The 22,287-nt window shown below is 47.4% G+C and overlaps 2 protein-coding genes across 3 annotated transcripts in view; one reads left to right on the top strand and one right to left on the bottom strand.

The window, feature by feature from the left end:
• The window catches only part of LOC144764101 (uncharacterized), a 146,827-nt gene extending 124,908 nt beyond the window's left edge, over positions 1–21,919 (bottom strand). For both annotated transcript variants that reach the window (XR_013596313.1, XM_078650268.1), the window contains exon 1: positions 21,789–21,919. The gene's annotated coding sequence lies outside the window, so the exon portion shown is untranslated. The remainder of the gene's footprint in view (positions 1–21,788) is intronic.
• Positions 21,920–22,119: 200 nt separating this feature from the next.
• LOC144764100 (uncharacterized) overlaps positions 22,120–22,287 on the top strand; it is a 203,359-nt gene continuing 203,191 nt past the window's right edge. The window contains 1 exon segment of the mRNA XM_078650266.1: positions 22,120–22,170. The gene's annotated coding sequence lies outside the window, so the exon portion shown is untranslated.

Here is a 22,287-nt window from a genome sequence, read left to right as displayed (position 1 = left end):
GGTAGTTTATACCTTAAATCAGAGGTCTTCAAACTTTTTAGTTCCGAGCCCCCCTGTGTAGAATTTTTTTGCCGGGACCCCACCTCAAAAATGTCACAATTATTCTATTAAACTGGCAATGTTTAAATATGTTTAAACGTATTGAAACATTGCAGCTAAGTTCTGTCACTGTTCTAGAAATGCAAACAAATACATGATTTCCAAACATACTATTCTGGTGAGGCAGGCCTTACTAATGTGTAGAAGTATCCACAGTGAGATTATTCGAAATGGTAATGGGGGTCTTTGAGAAAATTTGAAGTCCCTTCCCTTTTGACACCTTTTTTCCGCAGGAATGAAATGTATGTAAATGTAATGTAAATGTATAGGCATTTATATAGCGCACTACTTACCCATAGGGTCCCAAGGCGCTTTGACCGCTGCGAAACCCTTCCTGGCTTCCCTGAGAGATGGTCCCTTAATGGGTATCTCCAGGGTGAGACCAGGCATCCCCGGCGGTCTGGTGGGGCCGTTAGTGAAGATGAGGCAAGCTAATGCCCAGAGTTGCCGAGTGTGAACGCTGATCAGAGTGGGCACCGAGGCGAGAGAATTATCGAGTCCGCTGACCCTGGTCCCGAAACCTGCCGCGCCGGGAATCGAACCCTGGTCCCGGGCCGTCCTCTGCTCTCGGGTCTGCCGCCTCTAACCAGTGAGCCACACTACTTCACTTGACAAAATGACAAATGATGTTAATGATGGCCCTTTAAAGACGTGCTTACTGCTGCTCATTTTGTTAGGCTGAAAACAAAACATACTGTTTCTTCCGGCTAGAGCCTGGCGCCCCCCTGGGATCACTTGAGGCCCCCCAAGGGGGGCCCGCCCAACAGTTTGAAGACCTCTGCCTTACATTATTCACAAAGTATTCACACATTTCTAAATATATCAGCAAATGTGTTCGATTATATTCTGTTGCAAATTCCTTTACCACAATAAGTAGTTCTGCCTTCTACATGGTACAGTTGTGTACGGCACCCAAAGAGATGAATGCCTCATATGAACAAAACCATACCACCGAATGCTTGAATCACATGTTGTTTAAACAAAACACAGATAGGAATTCCTTATAATGACAGCTGAGTGACTCTGAGAGGAAGCTTCAGAGCTTGAGGTAAAGCAAGTGGACGTTAACCTTGTCAGTTATTAAGGTAAGCAGGGGCGATTGAAGATGTGCCTGGTGGTCTATACACACACAAGTAAATAAATAAATCTGCAGGTCTTGCAGAATACGGTTTGTTTTCATAGTTGCTCCTATTTATTTGCAAGGCTGTTGTATTCCTGCTAATGAGAGGCTGATTGCACAAACATGTTAAGAGGGTGCTGTAATTATCACACGCACACACATGCAAACGCCATGGGGAGATCGGTCCTCAGAGCACGCTAGTCCTCACAGTGGTGTGTGTCTTGTTTTGGCAGTGGTTACCAACACTGGGAGGAGCTAACAGTGTATGTGAAAAAATAAAACACACACACACTAAAAATGCTCCCAAAATGACCCGGGTGCAGGTTTGTGTTTCCTCGCATGTTTGGAATGTGTCACGTGGAAGGTGAGTGAAGGCCCTCGAGGGAGTGAAACGCTGGAGAAGGATGTCAACAAGCAGCATCTCAGTCTGGCATAATGAGTGACGTGCATTGGAATTCCTGCCACGGACGCCCGAGTCTCATGACAACGAACAGATGCCCCTCTGACCCACATATGAATGTGATGGGAGGCTACCAGCAGAGCAACATGAGAGAGACAGGGAACCCATCACTGGAAGCTCTGTGTAAACATAGATCCGAGTAACGCTGCAGGACTGCGCCACAGCAGACGTTCAACCTCCAACAAGATATCCCCACCCCAGGTCTTTTAATACTTGATTTTTAATAAAATATTGCCCAAGGCATCAGATGCGTGCCATGTTTCCCACAACGTACACCAAGCCAAACATTACAGCATTTAGACGCGAAGCAACACAGAGAGTAGCCTGTCCACATGTTGACAGAGTGCACATTATACGTCTCCCTGCTACAATTGGGTTCATAAAAAACTAGACAATTGTTGCCTCTGGCCAAGAAATAGCGCAGAGAAGAAAAGCAGAAAAATAACCGCAGAGATGAACCCTGGTGATTCCAGAGATACCCAGTTACTTAGACTCCATTATAGCTATGAACCAAAAAGGAAGCATCACGGAGATAAGTCCATCTTTACACGCCAGGCCTAGGCAGCAGTGACAGCATGCGGCCCCCTCTGACTTCACGCAACTGACAGGCAAGAGAAACTACACCCACCCTCCCTTCAAGCAAACGCACACAAGAAAAAGAAAATGAAGCTGTAGCAGACATTTATTTATGCGAAAGTGGGACAGTAAATCATATTTTAATAAAATTAAAATAAAACTCAATCACTGTATTTGTATCCTAATTTATATAGTGCTGGGTCTTGGTGATAGGTGCTCCATTAACAGATTCGCAATACTAAATGTAACAGAAAACAGAATACAGCATCACCAATAACCCTGATGAGTTATTACCAATAGTATTCCCACTTTCCCTTGTCCCCTCCCCCATCAAGCCCCTACATGTTGAAACAAGCACCCAGTCCCTTTAAAGGTTTTTAAACTATGGCTTCAGTTTGATCTTGAACACATTTTAATAACCATCTTGCTGCTGACATCAACCTCGGATAAAAAGAGAGCAATGGAGTGCAGCAATGGACTGCAGCAATGGACCGCAGCAATGGAGTGCAGCAATTGAGCGCAGCAATGGACCGCAGCAATGGAGTGCAGCTATGGACTGCGGCAATGGAGTGCAGCTATGGACTGCGGCAATGGACCGCAGCAATGGAGTGCAGCTATGGACTGCGGCAATGGACCGCAGCAATGGACCGCAGCAATGGACCGCAGCAAAGGAGTGCAGCAAAGGAGTGCAGCAATGGACCGCAGCAAAAGAGTGCAGCAATGGACTGCAGCAATGGACCGCAGCAACGGACGTCTGCAACAATGGACTGCAGCAATGGACTGCAGCAATGGACGACTGCAGCAATAGACCACAGCAAAGGAGTGCAGCAATGGACCGCAGCAAAGGAGTGCAGCAATAGACCGCAGCAAAGGAGTGCAGCAATAGACCGCAGCAATGGACTGCAGCAATGGACGACTGCAGCAATGGACTGAAGCAATGGACGACTGCAGCAATGGACGACTGCAACAATGGACTGCAGCAATGGACGACTGCAACAATGGACTGCAGCAATGGACTGAAGCAATGGACGACTGCAGCAATGGACTGCAGCAATGGACGACTGCAACAATGGACTGCAGCAATGGACGACGGCAGCAATGGAGTGTATGTATGTATGTATGGCATATTTATATAGCGCAGAGACTGTCCCCCAAAGGGTATCCTGGCGCTTTTGACTTTTGACCAACCATACGCGATGTTACACTGCCACAGTCTTTACACTGTCCTAGGAAAGAGGTATGTTTTTAATCCTTTTTTAAAGGAGGAGAGGTCCCCCATATTTCTCAGAGGTAGGGGTAAAGAATTCAACCGTTTAGCTGCGGTAAATCTAAAGGAGCGTCCGCCCATCCTAGTCCTCAACATTTTAGAGATTACCACCAAGCAGGCTGACGAAGAACAAAGAGATCTGGTAGGCGTATACCAGGAATACATCGCCTGCAGCGGAGACGGCCCCTGACCATGAATGGCCCTAAATACTAGACATAATGCTTTAAAATCAATGCGCTGGAGGATTGGCAACCAATGAAGGTCCATGAGCGCCAAGGAAGTGGAATCAGAACGCCGTCGAGAAAGAGCCAGCTTAGCAGCCATGTTCTGTACTCGCTGCAGTTCACCCACCAGGGTAACAGGCGCACCCAGAAGTAGTGCGTTGCAGTAATCAAGCCTGCTTAAGATGATACTACGCACTACCTCTGGTCGGGCGTGAGCCGGGAGCAAAGGAAGGATCTTCCGCAATGTGCGGAGCAGCATCATACAAGTAGCCACAGTTTTGTTCACAAACGTGTCGAACTGTAAGTTAGATTCGAACATCACACCCAGATTTCGAACAGAATCTGCCGCCAACACAGTGCCCTGGGAGGAAGAAGGCCAAAAATCCAGTGGCAGAGGCCGAGGGGTGCGATCCATCGAACAGTGTAGTACCTCAGTTTTTGAGCTGTTAAATTGCAGGGAGTTTTGACTCAACCAATCCGCGGTAGCTGTCATACAGCGGTGGAAGGTCTCCTGAGACACAGCATCCCTACCATCAAAAGAGAAGATAAGTTGCGTGTCATCAGCGTAATTGATGACCGCGATGCCGAAGGACTTAATCAGCCTGACCAGGGGACGGAGGTATAGATTAAAAAGAATAGGGCTAATGGCCGACCCTTGGGGTACGCCCTGCCCCACTTTTTTGATGTCAGATCGATAGGTCGGCAAGGCAACCACCTGGTGTCTATTACCGAGATAAGAGACCAACCAGTCCAGAGCCAGGCCGGACACCCCAATTTCCTCTAGACTCCTGACCAGAATGGCATGGCTGACCGTATCGAACGCGGCCGACATGTCGAGCAGCAATAGAAAGGCTGCTCGACCAAGGTCGACACGCGAATGAAGGTCATCCAAAGCGGTCACCAGTGCGGACTCAGTACAGTGGGCTGGCCTAAAGCCAAACTGAGCCACGTCCAGGCAGGTGTTTGTCTCTATAAAGCTGGATAGATGTGTAGTAGCCAGCTTCTCCAAGATCTTAAATGGGAAAGGAAGCAATGAAATAGGCCTGTAGTTCGCTGAACAAGTAGGATCCAGCGTATCCTTCTTCAAAAGCGGAGATACCACGGCCAACTTCCAACAATCCGGAACCCGAGCGGTACTGAAGGACTGACAACAGATGGCAGGAAGGGGGGGGGGAGAGCTCCTCATGGAACAGTTTCCAAAATTTATGTGGTAACGGGTCAAAGGGAGAACCCGAAGAGACCCCGTCGGCCAATGAGCAAAAATCCTCAAAGGACGGGAGGGGGAAGCTGTTCAACCGAGCTTGCCTTCCATCCACCTCCAGGGTCCTGGGGGTGGTCACCAGTACAGAATTAGGCGTAGACTGGGGATCAGGGATGGACGAAGTACCCAGATTGCTCAAGATGGAAGCAACCTTGTCCTCGAAGGCCTTTGCCAGAGAGTCGCATAACGATTGAGAGGTCGGAATGTCATTAGTAACACAGGCAGGACGAGAAAGATCCTTAATGATCCTAAACAAGGCATGGGATTTGTTCACTGCTAGCGATAGCGTCTCCTTGAGAAATCTGGCCTTGGCACAGTTAATCTGCGCTTTATAAACCGACAATGCCTGTTTAAAGAGAGCCTTATCCGACTCAAGATACTGTTTCCTCCAGGCACGCTCCGCCCGTTTACACTGGAGTTTCAGCTGAAGAAGCTCCTTAGAAAACCAAGGCATGGCATGTTTAGCCCTGACCCTGGTTTTCCGCAAAGGAGCCAGTTCAGTCAATGAGTCAGAAATTTGCTGGCTAAGGATCTCGTAACTCTCCTCAACACTGCCTCCCAAGGAAAAACCCTCTGAAAGCAGAGTTGGCAGGCTCGACTGTTTCAGGAGCCTTGACCATTGCCTACCAAACTTAGTAGTAGCTCCTGTACTGCCACTCTTCAGTATATCGACAGGGAGTAGAAGAGAGAAGTGGACAAGAGCATGGTCCGTCCAGCATTGAGGAATGATGTTCCGTACAGTCACCCGACTAGCATCTGCAAAGATCAAGTCCAGGGCGTGACCCTTTGAGTGAGTCTGGGAGAGTACCAGCTGCTGCAGCTGGATATTGCTACAGATTAAAGTCTCCCAGAACCATAGTCCTGGCATGGGAGTTGGAAAGATCGTAAATCAGATCTACTAGCTCAGGCACGGCTGACAGGGCATTGGCCGGGGGTCTATAGCACAGCAGCCCGGAATATAGGACGCCTCCTTGTTCTTTTAAGGAGAAGCCCATTAGTTCACAACCCGGGATTTACTTAGTCTCCAGCTGGGAGATATCCAATGCTTCCCTAAAAATGAAACCTACGCCACCTCCTCTAGTCCCTACACGAGGGTTGTGTCTGATTTTATAGCCCGGGGGACAGGCAAGGCCCAATTCCACCGCACTACCCGCTCTGGTCCATGTCTCTGTCATGAAAAGCACATCTAACTCATAAGACTCAATGAGTAGTGCAATTTCCATGTGATGCTTGCTGAGAGATCTAACGTTGAGCAAGCCATAGGACAGGGGCTCCAGACGGCTAGCAATGGTGTGAGGCTGGCGGCTCGGTATAGAACGGGGGTCCAAACTTATAAGCTCATCTCTCGAATAAGTAAAATGAGTAAGAGACAGAGAGGCAGCATTCCCAGCGCCCGGCGCAACCTGTGCGCTAACGGGCGCAAACGGGCTTACCTCTGGCGCACCTCCGGCGCGCCTACGTCGCGCCTGCTGCGCGCCTACGCTGCGTGCTTGGGAGGTGTCCATCTTATGTACCGTAGATCGCAGAAGTCCTGTGAGGGCAAGCCGCTGGCCCCTCAGCCAAGATGGCGCCTAGGAATTGTCACCTCCTGGAAACCCACACCCAATATAGCGGTCAAAACGGCGCGAAGCGGACCCAGCAAGCCCTAGATATCCCTCTGTCCCGCAAAGTGCGGGTGCCCAACCATTATAGTGCAAGTAAGCTCTACCTAAAATTCCCAATGTATCTACAAGGTCAAAAGCGCCTGCGTCCTGTACTCGCACAGCGCGATTGATGCGAATGCAAATATATATTTTAAAAGGTTAAAATCAGAAAAGCAATCAGAAGGGCAATAGCGAGTCAACGCAAGCGCGCAGCAGGCCAGTAAGTCTTCCTGACTCAAAGAGGATCCCAACTTATGTAGACTCCACCTCCGAACGCGGAAGTCCTGTGAGGGCAAGCCGCTGGCCCCTCAGCCAAGATGGCACCTTGGAATTGACACCTCCTGGAAACCCACACCCAATATGGCGGCCAAAACGGGGCAAAGCGGACCCAGCACGCCCTAGATATCCCTCTGTCCCGCAATGTGCGGGTGCCCAACCATTATAGTGCAGGTAAGCTCTACCTAAAATTCCCAATGTATCTACAAGGTCAAAAGCGCCTGCGTCCTGTTCTCGCACAGCGCGATTGAAGCAAATGCAACTATATATTTTAAAAGGTTAAAATCAGAAAAGCAATCAGTAGGGCAATAGCGAGTCAACGCAAGCGCGCAGCAGGCCAGTAAGTCATGCCGCCATGGATCACAGTAATGGACCGCAGCAATGGAGTGCAACAATGGACGACTGCAGAAATGGACCGTAGCAATGGACAACTGCAGCAAGGACGACTGCAGCAATGGAGTGCAGCAATGGGCGACTGCAGCAATGGACGACTGCAGCAATGGACTGAAGCAATGGACTGAAGCAAAGGAGTGCAGCAATGGAGTGCAGCAATGGAGTGCTGCAATGGAGTGCTGCAATGGAGTGCAGCTATGGAGTGCAGCTATGGAGTGCAGCTTAGGACGACTGCAGCAATGGACATTAACCCACTGAGCTATCAGTATAAAATACAGTTCTGTAATATGCAGCAGACTCTCTTCAGGAGGCGCATTAACCCACTGAACTATCCATATAAAATACACTCCTGCAATATGCTGGCAGACTCTAGGCAGGAGGCACATTAACCCACTGAACTATCCATATAAAATACAGTCTTGTAATATGCTGGCAGACTCTCTGCAGGAGGTGCATTAACCCACTGAGCTATCCGTATAAAATACAGTCCTGTAATATGCTGACAGACTCTCTGCAGGAGGCACATTAACCCACTGAGTTCTCCATATAAAATACAGTCCTGTGATATGTTGACAGACTCTCTGCAGGAGGCGCATTAACCCACTGGGGTATCCATATAAAATACAGACCTATAATATGCTGACAGACTCTTTGCAGGAGGCACATTAACCCACTGAACTATCCATATAAAATACAGTCCAGTAATATGCTGACGGAGTCTTTACAGGAGGCACATTAACCCACTGAGCTATCCGTATAAAATACAGTACTGTAATATGCAGCTGACTCTCTGCAGGAAGCGCATTAACCCACTGAGTACTCCATATAAAATACAGTCCTGTGATATGCTGACAGACTCTCTGCAGGAGGCGCATTAACCCACTGAGCTCTCCATATAAAATACAGTCCTGTACTATGCTGGTAGACTCTCTGCAGGAGGCACAGTAACCCACTGAGCTATCCATATAAAATACAGCCCTGTGATATGTTGACAGACTCTCTGCAGGAGGCGCATTAACCCACTGAGCTCTCCATATAAAATACAGTCCTGTACTATGCTGGTAGACTCTCTGCAGGAGGCACAGTAACCCACTGAGCTATCCATATAAAATACAGCCCTGTGATATGCTGACAGACTCTTTGCAGGAGGTGCATAAAACCATTGAGCTCTCCATATAAAATACAGTCCTGTAATATGCTGACTAACTCTCTGCAGGAGGCGCATTAACCCACTGAGCTATGCATATAAAATACAGGCATGTCATATGCTGACGGTTTCTAATAATCCAAATCTGACCTGCACTGTGCTACTCCCCTTGGCATGGTCCGATCACAGTGCCATTTTATTTGAACCGAAAGAGTCAAAATGCCTTCAACCGAGGCCTGAACCCATAAGGAAGATTGCAAAAAGAGCCTGGAAAATGCAGATTGTTTGAAGAGAACCTTGCACCCTCTCCCCTTTGGGGTGGACGAGGCTACGTCGGCCTATACAGATTGGATAGACGTGGCATGCAATAAATTAGTTCCGGTTAAACATTGGACCCCTAAACGGACCCAAACCTCAGCCCCCTGGTACTCGGATGATTTAAAAAACCTGAAACAGCCTGTAAAAGATTAGAACGGGCATGGAGGAAAGGGTATAAAAGCAAGGATAGAGAACTGTATAAGCACAGTCTCAGAATCTATAAGGAACTATTGCTGGAAACAAAAAGGAAAAACAAATTTCTCGAGCTAAATCCAGTCTCAAAGAACTCTTTAAAAGTATTACTAAAGTTGCAGCAATAGAGTGCAGCAATGGACTGAAACAAAGGAGTGCAGCAATGGACTGCAGCCATGGACCGTAGCAATGGACCGCAGCAATGGAGTGCAGCAATGGACTGCAAGCAATGGAGTACAGCAATGGACGACTGCAGCAATGGACCGCAGGAATGGACAGTAGCAATGGACCGCAGCAATGGAGTGCAGCAATGGAGTGCAGCAATGGACTGCAAGCAATGGAGTACAGCAATGGACGACTGCAGCTATGGACCGCAGCAATGGACTGCAGCAATGGACTGCAGCAATGGACTGCAAGCAATGGAGTACAGCAATGGACGACTGCAGCAATGGACTGCAGCTATGGACTGCAGCTATGGACCGCAGCAATGGACTGCAGCAATGGACTGCAGCTATGGAGTGCAGCTATGGACTGCAAGCAATGGAGTACAGCAATGGACGACTGCAGCAATGGACTGCAGCTATGGACTGCAGCTATGGACGGCAGCAATGGACGGCAGCAATGGACTGCAGCAATGGACTGCAGCAATGGACTGCAACAATGGACAACTGCAGCTATGGAGTGCAGCAATGGAGTGCAGCAATGGAGTGCAGCAATGGAGTGCAGCAATGGAGTGCAGCAATGGAGTGCAGCAATGGACTGCAGCAATGGACTGCAGCTATGGAGTGCAGCTATGGAGTGCAGCTATGGAGTGCAGCAATGGACTGCAGCAATGAACTGCAGCAATAAACCGCAGCAATGGAGTGCAGCAATGGACCGTAGCAATGGACCGCAGCAATGGAGTGCAGCAATGGACTGCAAGCAATGGAGTACAGCAATGGACGACTGCAGCAATGGATGACTACAGCAATGGACTGCAGCTATGGAGTGCAGCAATGGACCGCAGCAATGGGCGACTGCAGCAATGGAGTGCAGCAATGGAGTGCAGCAATGGAAGACTGCAGCAATGGAGTGCCACAATGGAGTGCAGCAAAGGACAGCAGCAATGGACCGCAGCAATGGACCGCAGCAATGGACTGCAGCAATGGACTGCAGCAATGGACTGCAGCAATGGACTGCAGCAATGGTTTGAGGCAAAGGACTGCAGCAAAGGACTGCAGCAATGGACTGCAGCAATGGACTGCAGCAAAGGACTGCAGCAATGGACCGCAACAATGTACGACTGCAGCAATGTACGACTGCAGCACTGGATGACTGCAGCAATGGACGACTGCAACAATGGACTGCAGCAATGGACTGCAGCAAAGGAGTGCAGCAATGGACCGCAGCAATGGACTGCAGCAATGGACGACTGCAGCAATGGACAACTGCAGCAATGGACGACTGCAGCAATGGACTGCAGCAGCAATGGATCACAGTAATGGACTGCAGCAATGGACGACTACAGCAATGGACTGCAGCAATAGACCGCAGCAATAAACTAGTGCAGCAATGGAGTGCAGCAATGGACGACTGCAGCAATGGACGACTGCAGCAATGGATGACTTCAACAATGGAGTGCAGTCATGGATCGCAGCAATGGACCGCAGCAATGGTGTGCAACAATGGAGTGCAGCAGCAATGGAGTGCAGCAATGGACCGCAGCAATGAACAACTGCAGCAAGGACGACTGCAGCAATGGAGTACAGCAATGGAGTGAAGCAATGGAGTGCAGCAATGGACGACTGAAGCAATGGACTAAAGCAATGGACTGAAGCAAAGGAGAGCAGCAATGGAGTGCAGCAATGGAGTGCAGCAATGGAGTGCAGCAATGGAGTGCAGCAATGGAGTGCAGCAATGGAGTGCAGCAATGGAGTGCAGTAATGGAGTGCAGCAATGGACTGTAACAATGGAGTGCTGCAATGGAGTGCAGCAATGGAGTGCAGCTATTGAGTGCAGCAATGGACGACTGCAGCAATGGACAACTCCAGCAATGGAATGCAGAAATGGACGACTGCAGCAATGTTGTAAAGCAATGGACTGCAGCAATATACTGCAGCAATAAACTGCATCAATAAACCGCAGCAATGGACTGCAGCAATGGACTGCAGCAATGGACTGCAGCAATGGACCGCAGCAATGGACTGCAGCAATGGACGACTGCAGCAATGGACGACTGCAGCAATGGACGACTGCAGCAATGGACGACTGCAGCAATGGACCGCAGCAATGGACCGCAGCAATGGACTGCAGCAATGGACGACTGCAGCAATGGACGACTGCAGCAATGGACGACTGCAGCAATGGACCGCAGCAATGGACTAGTGCAGAAATGGAGTGCAGAAATGGACAACTGCAGCGATGGACGACTGCAATGGACAACTGCAACAATGGACTGCAGCAATGGAGAGCAGCAATGGACGACTGCTGCAATGCTGCAGCAATGGACCGCAGAAATGGACCGCAGCAATGGAATGCAGCAAAGGAGTGCAGCAATGGATGACTGCAGCAATGGAGTGCAGCCATGGATCGCAGCAATGGACCGCAGCTATAGAGTGCAACAATGGACTGCAGCAATGGACGACTGCAGCAATAGAGTGCAGCAATGGACAACTGCAGCAATGGAGTGCAGCAATGGAGTGCAGCAATGCACTGCAGCAATGGACCACAGCAATGGACCGCAGCAAAGGAGTGCAGCAATGGACCGCAGCAGAAATGGACGTCTGCAACAATGGACGACCGCAGCAATGAACTGCAGCAATGGACCGCAGCAAAGGAGTGCAGCAATAGACCGCAGCAATGGACGACTGCAGCAATGGACGACTGCAGCAATGGACGACTGCAGCAAAGGACGACCGCAGCAATGGACTAGTGCAGCAATGGACGACTGCAGCAATGGACAACTGCAGCAATGGACAGCTGCAACAATGGACAACTGCAACAATGGAGTGCAGCAATGGACTGAAGCAATGGACGACTGCAGCAATGGAGTGCAGCCATGGATCACAGCAATGGACCGCAGCAATGGAGTGCAACGATGGACGACTGCAGAAATGGACCGCAGCAATGGACCGCAGCAATGGACAACTGCAGCAAGGACGACTGCAGCAATGACGACTGCAGAAATGGAGTACAGCAATGGAGTGCAGCAATGGACGACTGCAGCAATGGACTGCAGCAATGGACTGAAGCAATGGACTGAAGCAAAGGAGTGCAGCAACGGAGTGCATCAATGGAGTGCAGCAAGTAACTGCAGCAAGTAACTGCAGCAATGGACTGCAGCAATGGACTGCAGCAATGGAGTGCAGCAATGGAGTGCAGCAATGGAGTGCAGCAATGGAGTGCAGCAACGGAGTGCAGCAATGGAGTGCAGCAATGGAGTGCCGCAATGGACGACTGCAGCAATGGACATTAACCCACAGAGCTATCAGTATAAAATACAGTTCTGTAATATGCAGCAGACTCTCTGCAGGAGGCGCATTAACCCACTGAACTATCCATATCAAATACAGTCCTGTAATATGCTGACAGACTCTGTACAGGAGGCGTATTAACCCACTGAGCTATCCATATAAAATACAGTCCTGCAATATGCTGGCAGACTCTATGCAGGAGGCACATTAACCCACTGAACTATCCATATAAAATACAGTCCTGTAATATGCTGACAGACTCTCTGCAGGAGGCGTATTAACCCACTCAGCTATGCATATAAAATACAGGCATGAAATATGCTGACAGTTTCTAATAATCCAAATCTGACCTACACTGTGCTACTCCCATTGGCATGGTCCGATCACAGTGCCATTTTATTTGAACCGAAAGGGTCAAAAGGCCTTCAACCGAGGCCTGAACCCATAAGGAAGATTGCAAAAAGAGCCTGGAAAAATGCAGATTGTTTGAAGAGAACCTTGCACCCTCTCCCCTCTGGGGTGGACGAGGCTACGTCGGCCTATACATATTGGATAGACGTGGCATGCAATAAATTAGTTCCGGTTAAACATTGGACCCCTAAACGGGCCCAAACCTCAGCCCCCTGGTACTCAGATGATTTAAAAAACCTGAAACAGCCTGTAAAAGATTATAACGGGCATGGAGGAAAGGGTATATAAGCAAGGATAGAGAACTGTATAAGCTCAGTCTCAGAATCTATAAGGAACTATTGCTGGAAACAAAAAAGAAAAACAAATTTCTCGAGCTAAATCCAGTCTCAAAGAACTCTTTAAAAGTATTACTAAACTTGCCGCACCAGCCCATAAGAGCTTAAGTAGTCCTGAATTGTGCGAAAAATTGGCTCCTTTTTTCCAAAAAAAGGTAGAATGTATTTTTTCTACATTCACTTTAGCCCAAAAAGGTAAAAGAGTGCAGCCACCTAAAATAGAACCTAAAAGACCTAACCCTACACCAGTTTTAGATACATTCTCATTGCTAGAAACATCAGACTCAATCAATCTTTTGAACTTTTTTCGATCAGGGTCAATGGACCCATGTCCGGCGTTTCTATTGAAATTAATCCCGGAAGTCATAGGGTCAGCTCTTACCCCTTTGCTCAACACCATATTCACCACCGGCATATTTCCCAGGGACTGGAAGAAGGCCTCTATCCTCCCTCTATTAAAACAAGCATTAGAAATGCAATCGGGCTCGGATTTATTTGAGTTTGAGCTAATGGCATTGTAAATGCCAATGTATTGTTGCTATGTGTTATGGAGTGTGTTCATGTGGTGTGTACTGCCAGTGATCTCCTTGTGAGTGTGAGAATATTGCACCGCTGCTGCCTGTGATGTCGTTCTTGTGAGTGGGAGAAGATTGCACCTCAGCTGCCTGTGGTCTCCTTGTGAGTGTAAGAAGCTTGCACAGCTGCTGCCTGTGATGTCCTACTCACTACTCTACTCTACTCACTACTCTACTCACTACTCTGCACTCACTACTCACTACTCTACTCACTACTCTAATCACTACTCTGCACTCACTACTCACTACTCTACTCACTACTCTACTCACTACTCTACTCACTACTCTGCACTCACTACTCTGCACTCACTACTCACTACTCTACTCACTACTCTGCACTCACTACTCACTACTCTACTCACTACTCTGCACTCACTACTCACTACTCTACTCACTACTCACTACTCTACTCACTACTCACTACTCTACTCACTACTCTACTTTCTACTCACTACTCTACTCACTACTCTACTCACTACTCACTACTCTGCACTCACTACTCTGCACTCACTACTCTACTCACTATTCACTACTCTCCACTCACTACTCTACTCACTACTCACTACTCTACTTTCTACTCACTACTCTACTTTCTACTCACTACTCTACTCACTACTCACTACTCACTACTCTGCACTCACTACTCTACTCACTACTCTACTCACTACTCACTACTCTACTTTCTACTCACTACTGTAAATACATAAAGTCTTTGGATCTGCCCTCTTCATCCAGTGGCCTGTTACATTGTTACTCTCGTTTTGCTTCCGCCCACCGTAGCATACACCGTGGGGTAATAGGTCTCCCACTTTTCATCCATTGACAGTTGTACACTGAGAATGACCACCTGCACCAGGGCTTGACGGGCCAATATGTCTTTCATTTCTATTTTATTTGTTCTGTGAGGGTCCTGTAGCTTCCCAACTTGCAATTTTACTATTTTCACTTTTAAAACTGTAATGTCTATTGCATTTGCTACCAAAAAAATAAATAAGGGCAGGCTTGCAAGGCTAGACCTGTTGCGCTTGACAATGCTTGTTTTGATTCTCTGTTGGATGCTGTCTCTTGAAGTCTAAGATGGGAACAAATTAATTCACAGGGCAAGATCTTCGTTTACATTTTGAGGTTTTTTTCGGTTTTAAAACATGGACGCGCATTACTTGCCATGAGGATGTGAGGCTTGTAATGTTAGCACGTTAACCGGGGGCGGCTGCAGCACGACCCTCTTGGCCGCCCCATAAAAATAGGTCATTTGGCTGCAGCACATTAGACGCTTTGAGAGGGGGACACAGCGCCTCATTGTGCTGTGGCGCAATTCTGACATTTAGGACGTGTCGTTGAGGCAGCAAAGCCTTTGTCGGGTGACAAGAAATGCGACCGGCTCCTCCGAAATAAAAACGCACTGTTACGTTTACACGACCAGTGATGTCAACACATTTCCTTGTCATCCGGGTTATTTTTGTCGCATATTTGGTTAGAGCGCTGGCCGTCTAGATTTGCGGGGAACGAGGCGCAGTCTACGATTTTACAAAGACCCCTCGCGCCTGGAAAAAGATGCCCGTACAGCGCATGCGGACACTCACTGAAGAGATCAGATGACTTTTTTGTATGCAATGCTGAACGCGCTCGCACCATCTGGATTGCATTACACGGGCACTCTGACAGCTCCTAATTAAGATTAATAGGTCTGCCGTGCGCGAAACCGCCGGAAATATGCCAAATCGGGCACGCGTACATTACATATAGCCTATCACGTCAACGCTACTAAATAGACAGCACAGCGAAGACGAATCACTACGCAGATGCCATAAAAAACTAAGGAATGTGCCAGCCGGACCCCTTTCTGAATTCTTTTTTTTTTTTAACGCATAAGAGCTCGGAAGCTCCGCCCCCCACTTCGTGAAGGCGTAGGCCCGAGCCCTAAAAAACGACTCTGGTTCCTAAGGACCCAAGTTGTTATAGGGCAATTTCACGGCTTCCGCCTCCTGCAAAAATTGCTTACAAAGCTATGAATACCCAGCTCGATTTATTTCTTCGAACCAATAATCTACTCGACCAGTCTCAATACTGGTTTAGAGGCAAACACAGCACGGAGCTGGCCTTAATTAAATCTACAGAGGAAGTGAGGGAGGCCTTGGACTGTGGAGGCAAGGCAATACTGATTATGCTAGATTTGTCAGCGGCCTTTGACACGGTCCATCATGAAGCTCTGATGGACCGGCTGTGTGAAGCAGGGGTACAGGGTGCTGCTTGGAACCTCCTGCAGTCCTTTCTATCTGAAAGAACACAAACAGTTGATCTGGACGACAACAACATGTCAAAGCCGTTTTCCCTCTCTTGTGGGGTGCCTCAGGGCTCATCGTTAAGCCAGACACTTTTTAATGTGTACCTGATAACTCTGGCATGTTTAATAAGATCCTTTAGCTTCCAACTCACCTCCTATGTGGACGACACTCAAATTGTCTTATCTCTTAGAGATGGGGAGAAAAAGGAAACTGGGGCATGTTTTCATGATTGTCTGAAATCCATCTCAGGGTGGATGTCGACCAACTGCTTGAAACTAAATTCAAGCAAAACAGAAATCATCATATTCGGGAATAACCCACACCTATGGACACCAGACTGGTGACCAGAAGATTTTGGTATTTGCCCTGCCCCCACCGGGAAAGCAACAAATCTGTGGGTGTTAGTGCATAACAAACTTTCGTTTAGTGACCACATAAGCACAGTGGTGTCAGCTTGTTTTCTGATACTCAGAATCATAAGAAAAATAAAGCTTTATCTTCCAGAAGAAAGTCTCAGGACAGTGGTCACGGCACTTGTTATGGCACATCTGGATTATTGCAACAGCCTCTGTCCGAACGCCCAAAAACAGCACATTAACAGGCTTCAGATCACACAAAACACGGCGGCCAGGTTGTTAACAGGGACACCTACATTTTGTCAAAAAAGAACTAATACAACTACACTGGCTCCCTGTGAAAGAAAGGGTACGCTTTATGGGCCTCTGTATGGCATTTAAAGCCCTCAATGGAATTGGCCCGACCATCTGAGTAAAAGATTCGAATGATATGTTCCTGGAAGGACTCTTCGGTCCACAGTAGCAAAACAAGCCCTAGTTCCTATATTTAAACAAGCATTTACAATGCAATAGGTCTCGCATTTGCAAAAGTTAGAGCTAATGGCATTGTAAATGACAAACCTTTTATTTATGTGTTGGTTTTGAAACCAAAACAGATAAATGAAAGGCATTGTCATTTACAATGCCAATAGCTTAATCTCTCGCAAATGCGAGACCTATTGAATTTGCAATGCAATAGGTCTTGTATTTACGCGTGTTTGAGCTATTGACATTGCAAATCACAATGCGTTTTATTTATGTTTTAAAAACCAAAACATAAATAAAAGGCATTCTCATTTACAATGCCAATAGCTCAAACTTGTGTAAATGCGAGACCTGTTGCTGCTCTGTCAACCGCTGATAAACTTTAGTTGTATTGCCCTTAAAATGATAACAGTGAGCGTGCATTACAATCAAATCTCTGATATGCAATTTGAGTAAAGACTGTCACAGCAGACACCTCCTGCTCAGGTATTTTCTGACACTGGTATTTGTGAACTATCCATAAAAATAATCTCTGCAAAACCTGTATTAACCCAATGAGCTGACTTGAAAGGACTTAAACCAACACATTACAGATCTTCGCAGCACACATATTTTTGATACGGGAACCGAGAATAGCAGAAGTCGATATGTGCAAAGCAGGCGCATTAGCCCCACTAACATCCTTTCTAGGATTATAATCTTCACCATCCTCATTATACATACTTTGCAGCCCAAACACCCTTGCTTCCTTACCCTACATTGATTTTGAGCCTGCACTTCAGACAGAATTTTTCTAAAGTATGCACATTAGCCCACTGAGCTACATTACTATCCACTGCATTAATGGGTCATGCTCAGGCAACTTGATGACTCGCTGAGCAGTTTATGGTAAACTACTACTCGGCAAAGATGCATTCATGCCACTGATTAGGCCATGTACGAACTGAGTTGCAATCCGCCGCTTTAAGTTAACACATTCAGCTTTGTTCTTCTGAAGGACACGTGTTTAACTATCATCTTCCACAAACTCGGTTAACCAAGATAAAAACAAGAGATTAAAGCAGTTTGGCAGAACGTGAAAAGAGCAGCAGAGCTAAAACAACCGAACATCATCTGAATGGAAACTTGCCGGTTGAATGGGCTTCTTGTTGTTTGGGTCTCTGCAAATGACTTCCTCCTTTCCTGGCACTTATTGTTTGCAATTATATCTTTCACTTGTGACAGCAGCTCCTGTTGCTTCACCTGTGGCAGCAGCTCCTGTTCTAGAGACTGCCTCCAAATTGTCCAGGGTTGCCACTTTAGAGGTGGAAGAATGTTTTTCTGGGTTGCACATGTGCCAGAAACAGATAAAACAACTGGCTTTGGAGTTGTGCAGAGCAACAATGCTTTGACATTCACTTGTATTTTCAATAGGCGATGGTGATGCACATAACATGGACCCTCTTGACGGGTGCGTCTACAGTGAAGTGTTTAGAGAGAAGTACTTCGCGAACATTCTGTTCAAGCTCGGAACTCGTATTTCAAAAAATAGAAATACATTTTTGCTCGACAGAAAACCGTGTGCATTGTTTGAGAGTGGCTGCGGGTTGATTTCTGGGCGTGGGGCTGGTGTATATAATTAAAGCTACATGGCACGGCACACTTGAAGTATTTAAGGCATGTCCTGTTCACGCTCGGAACTTGTATTAGTGGGGTCAAAGTTATTTCAACATTCATTAGATAAGTGACATGTTCACTCGGGAATCATGAAAACAATTAAAGGAAAATAATATAAAAATATACTCGTGGCTATGTACGTTGGCTATCACTATTATAAAAGCGTGTTAGTAACTTAAGACTTTGTGTCCAAGTGGTCGCATGCCACGGCAATACCACCACGACCATTTCTAAAATGTACATGTTGACGCTACAAGTCACAGAATGGAACATACGGTTTGGGGAAGAGGTCATGAAAGAGCCTGACGCAAGGTGAAGCACATAACATGGGGCCTCTTGACGGGTGTGTTCACAGTGAAGTATTTAGAGACAATTGAAAGAGTTCTCCATCGCCAGCCTTGGCCAGACCCACACGGGAGGAGGAATGAGAGGCCATCACATGCCGGAATAGAAAGAAGCGCGAACGCCGATATAATAGCCCACAAAAATATTCAGTAAGTGAAATCACCTGGGAGAGAACCAGGCACCGAAAGGAGGGGCATTTACAACAAGCGCAGCAGCGAAGCCCCGAAAGTGAAACCATTTGTAACCTGACACAACACAGATGGCAGGCTGCGTGCGCTGCTGACTTTGGAGCTGGAGAACAGGGTTCCGATCCTCGGCGTGGCCTGCATTATTTACTTATTAAAAAAGAAACAAGAATCTCGGAGGGGGGTGGGGAGAGATAAATAGAAAAAAATAATACACATGGAGACAGATACAATTTAAAAAAAAAACACGGTTGAGAGGGACAAATGTACCATCTGAAACCAAATACAACAAACGGTGCAAAGTGGTGGCTCAACAATAACGCTGCTGACTTTGGAGCAGGAAAACAGGGTTCGAGCCTCTGCATGGGCAGCATCATTTCAGCCTGATTTAGTTATGAATAAATTAAAGGTAAATAAATAAACAGGTTTAGGTAAGTGCAGGAAGCTGCCACATGTGGAAATGCCACAAGAAAAAAAGAAGTCCCTAAATAAAAAGATAACAGCCAGCAGCGTAAGTTAACTGTATTTGGCCCATGCTGCTTCCGCCAGAAACCAAAGAAAAAGGAAGTGATGTATCGGACCACAAGCCAACAATGCGCAAGATAAGAACAGCAATGCCAGATTCCACCAATGGCACGCGACAATACAAAGACAAATGCAATGGGTGGAGTTTCAGTAGTAATACTGATTACTTGATGCCTCGCAGAGGCAGCGCATGCGCTGCCCTATACGAGACCTAAAAAGCCAGTTGGGGAGCTCGGAGTTTCATCACCTGGAATGATCTGCCGTTCCATTTGAGAAATTCAGCAGATCTCCTCTCTTTTACAAGGGGCTGAAAACATGGCTGTTTACTCAGTGACATCATTTCTCCTGATATGCAGTGCATAGCGCCAGGACACCTCAGGGTAACCGTTGCACTCTAAAAGTTTAATTAACATAACATGTACTTGCTGCCCTTCCTTTCTAACTAGAGCTCGGCTGATTGTGGGCCTTTTGAAAGTATTTGTGTTAATCACAGTGCCCGTCAAGGGCTGCACTTAACAAATACTTTCAAAAGGCATACAATCAACCCCAAAGCTGTGCTCTATTTAGAAAAGAAAGGCAACAAGTCTACAAACATGAGGTGTGCTTTCAGAATCATCTGAAAGAACAAGTACGTGCTTTTAAACTTGATGCATTTATTTTCTAAATACAGCTCAGCTGTGTGGCTTATTGTGTGCCTTTTGAAAGTATTTATGCTAAATGCAGCCCTTGACGGACGCTGTGATTAACATAAATTCTTTCAAAAGGCCCACAATCAGCCCGGCAGCAGTGCTGCTTTAAGACAAGTAATGCAGGACGTTTAAAAGCACAATGTGTGCTTTCAGATGGTCCTGGATGTTGGTGAGTGGTAGTGATAGAATTCATGGAGATGAAGGAGATGGGGCGCCAAGAAAGACTGTTGCACAGTGTGTGACGCGTGCTAGGGCTATCTATCCCTGGGTGGGAGTGTTAGCCCCCTCCCGAAGGTCAGGTCTAGTTGCTACCCTGATCACAGCGTACATCATGGGCTGCATTTAACATAAATTATTTCAACAGGCAAACCATCAGCCCCGCATTTAGAAAAGAAATGTAGCAAGTTTTATATAGTGGGAACTCAACCCAAAGGTAGTGGAGCGATTTACTGGATTTTTTTATTTATATGCCTGGGGAGATTCACTGATTTGCAGAGAATCACAGAATGTTAGTCTGATCCGAGCCAGAAAACCCATCTCTCAAGTTGGCAGCTCGAGCATTAAGCCACAACCTCTACCACAAGACTGGAAGCATTTACAATATGATATACAACTTTATGCAGCAAACAACCATTGACAAAGCCAACAATCCTGGCTTCTTGTAGGTGTAAAGATACTTGTATTATATATTTGGATGCAATGACAGAAGAAGCGAAATATCAGTCGGGCGGCACACTATGCTAAACTATCTTAATTGCTTTTAAGCCACGCCCTTCATTGCATTGGTCAGGCCTTTTGAGAGACACCCTAGTTTTTTCATCCCACTTAAAGCCCGGGTCTACACGTGTGGCCAGGTTCTTTGAGCACATAGCCTTGGCTGCAGCACACAGAGACCTTACTCTCTCGCACACAGAGGATAAAAATAGAGGGAATATTGCTTGTGTGGTATTGTAATTAAATGAGTGACTGTGTTTATGAAATCATCCCCACATTTCCCAGGTGTTGGAAGCCCTGGAGTAATGTTGCGGCCAACGCTCCTTGCATCGTCACTAAAAACATTAACAAAGCTGAACAGCTCTCAGATAACATGAGAGGTACTTGGCTTTGTCAATGCTTATTTAGACATAATGCAAAGCTCGCAAGCTGCTGTGAACATGACAAAGAATAACACAGTCCCAGGCCGCGGTGCACTCTGGGGTGTCAGCGCTTTGCTCTGCATAGAGCTGTGCAGCATGGCTAAACAAACATTGGCAAAGCCAAGAGACTTTGCTTGGGTGAAATCTCTTGGCTTTGCCAATGATTGTTCAGGACTTGTGCTCTGAGGACATAGATACAGAATTCACGAATGGTTTATAGAAATGCAGATCATGCACTGAGGCTTGTAAAGGCCTCGAGGCGCCTCCAGGAGGAGACACAGGGTCTGAGGGGTCAATGCTGAGGGATGAGGGTCGATGACAGGGAGGGGGAAACCTGGACGAGAACCCCCCCCCCGCCCTCTCCCCTCCCCCCTCCCCAGACTCCCCTCTGACTCACCAGGCCTCACAGCGCCTGGAGATTAAGCCTCCGCTTCGAGGCGCCCCCGGGGCTGCAGCTCAACTATCTGCGAGGAGCACTTCCTGACAGCGACAACAGAGACGCGGGACGTCACTTCCGGAGGTAGTGAGTATAGATCTGCGCATGCGCTGTGCTCGGGTTACGTGTTTGTGAAAAGATCGAATGTTTACAACTGCGCAAGCGCGAACATTCAGCTGCTACTTGGGATCTAGACCAAGGTTTAGGGGTCTGCGCATGCGCGGCGCGACCAGTGTGCAACCATTACAGTTGCCCGCCAGGGTCTGCGCATGCGCAGAGGGACCGGTTTAGTACCCTCGACCTAGGGGTTTGCTGCAGACAGAGCAGGATCCCCGGGTCAGGGGTGAGTGCAGCGTCATCACTGTTTGTGTTTATGGGATTTCACGAGCACCAGAGAGAGGTGAACCAGACCCAGGCTGAGGGGGGTCACTGGACACCGGGGGGGAGGGGAAGGGTTCTA

The sequence above is a fragment of the Lissotriton helveticus genome, chromosome 6, assembly GCF_964261635.1.
Source record: "Lissotriton helveticus chromosome 6, aLisHel1.1, whole genome shotgun sequence".
Lineage (NCBI taxonomy): Eukaryota > Metazoa > Chordata > Amphibia > Caudata > Salamandridae > Lissotriton > Lissotriton helveticus.
Note: the sequence above shows the minus strand (reverse complement) of the source record. Positions and strands in the feature narration are given on the sequence as shown.